The sequence below is a fragment of the Pinus tabuliformis genome, chromosome Q, assembly GCF_031772625.1.
Source record: "Pinus tabuliformis cultivar Carrire ecotype Pingquan chromosome Q, CPIR1, whole genome shotgun sequence".
NCBI classification, from domain to species: Eukaryota; Viridiplantae; Streptophyta; class Pinopsida; order Pinales; family Pinaceae; genus Pinus; species Pinus tabuliformis.
This window is the reverse complement of record NC_142296.1, coordinates 99,883,748-99,886,107: the sequence shown is the minus strand read 5'-3', so window position 1 is coordinate 99,886,107 and position 2,360 is coordinate 99,883,748.

Genomic DNA, 2,360 nt, shown 5'->3' with positions numbered 1-2,360 from the left:
CAGAACGAGGATTAACAAACGTCATGCCTGCTACTCCTCCTACACACACTAAAGCTCCTAGATTTCCAAGGCTAAAGCCCACAGATGTTGGAGAAGCAACGATAATGGTAGAACCAACAAAAACAACAATAATAAAGAAACAAAAGAAACCGCAGAAACCACCGATAAGGCAGTCGCCTAGGAAGGTGACTGATGAGTAAAGGAGCAAGGAAAATATGGACAAAGAGAAAAACAAGCAGCCAATGGAGCTGGTTGACTTAGAGTAGGAATAACTTGAGATAGGGATTGAGGACACAAGTGTCGATGAGGTCGAGCCAAATTCGTGGTTACCTCTGTATATGCCGCCAAGAAAGCTGACTGCTAAGGTGACAAAGGACCCTTTGCTACCCGAATATGTGCCCTCTGAAGGAGCGTTGTTGGTGCAGATACCACAACTGCGCATGGATGATTGGGATTTGGCAGACAAGGCAAAATTCCCTCATTTTGAGCTGAGTAAATACTTGAAGATGGTATACTATGAGGATTCTGGAGTGACGAGAGTAGAACCAATAACGTGGGAGGCTGGGGTTCAGCGCGCTGGGTTACTGAATATGTTGATTGTGCCTCATTTTGAGCACAACAACATTAATACAATATGTGTGCACCAGTTATTGACTTTGGTGCATGACAGAGCCTTATGGTTTGGGGAGAGGATCAAAATTGATGCTATGTTGATCAAAAGGATCACCACGCTGCCATGTGTAGGAGCAGATCCTGCCAGCGCTTTTGTTGGCAAGTCTCAAAAAAAGAAGCTCACAGACCAAGTGAAGGAAGATTACAATGTCGTCAAGAAGTTGCAAGGCTACGTTGTGATCTGAGTTGACTCAACTCTCAGATTTAACCAAGATCTTTTGCTTTCGTGATGTGATTAGAATTGCATTTAAAAGAGCATAAAGGAACATATATGCATGCTGTAAAGAAGAAGGAACATGATAAGAATCAACAACATAAAACAAAAGACGTTGATAACGAAGTTCATCTAGGAGGAACTACGTCTCCGGGTCCCGGTGTCAAGATGGTGTAGGCCGCTGCATTAAGTGCTGGAAAGAGTGATGATGTACATGCATGTGTTTTCTCTATCATACAAGGAATATGCCCTCACGCAGGAGTGGCTCCAAGAGATGTTCCGCTGCAGGAACTCTCATTCAAAAAAGGACTCTTATCAGCATGACATAATTTCAGCACATGTTAATAATGAGCACCCCGCCAACATGGAATCAAAGGGATCTTAATTCAAACATACATGGTGACACATGAGTATCCCGTCAACATGACGACAAAGGGATCTCAATAAAAACATGACAATAAGTACATCTCACATCAAGAACAAAATAATATCCCACATCAAACATCAAACATGGATCTATACAACACAATGCATCTCAAGCAAAGAGACAAAGAAGTACATGATCACAATGCATATACCTCACATCAAGGAGTTATCTGAAGAAGAGGATGATAAACTGCTGGATCTGGCTGCACCATCAATCTCGTGGCATCGAATCTCCTGGAAATGAATGCTCACACATTGAATGTAGACACCTGCACTCCACTTTGAAAAGTGGCCAAAAAGGAATGATCAAATGGAAAATCTGATTACCTCATCAGATTCGTGGTGTCGAATAGTGTAAAATTGACTGTCAAATTTCTAAATTCTAACAAAGTGAAAATATGGGGCTACATGAATCTTTTAGATTCCCCCTAGATTCCTGAAAGATTCCCTCCTCCGGGTCATCTGAAGGTTTGCTGCTCAAATCAACAAACTGATCTTGCCATTGAGATCCTTGTGAAATTTTGAGAAGAATGAGTATAAAGTTGGCTACATTCTAAATCTGGGAAAATTCAGCCTCCAAGGAATCTGGAAGATTCCCTCAAGATTCTCCTCTACTAGGAATCCAAAAATATACTGCTCAAAAGGTGAATCCAACCTCGCCATTGTGTTCCCTGCGAAAATATGAGAAAACTGACTGTAAACTTGGTTATATTCTGACAAAAAGAATTTTTACCTCCCCGGAGAATCTTCGGGCATCAAAGATTATTCTGCCTCGAAATGTATGCAAATCATGGTTCCGCCTCAACACTGCAAATCATGGTTCCATTGTATGGAACTCCGTTCACGGCACCTCTGTTCCGTTGGCTCTCTCCCCATTCTGTTCTACCTCCGTTCTCCCCATGCAAATGAAGTTGAAGGTTTATATATTAAAATGTTGGCATATTTACCAAGAATTAACCGTTGGCTCAATGACTAAATATGGATGGTTTGTTAAAAAGGGGTCATGGGATCAAATCCCGTCCCTTCCAAAAATGACGCACGGTTAGCA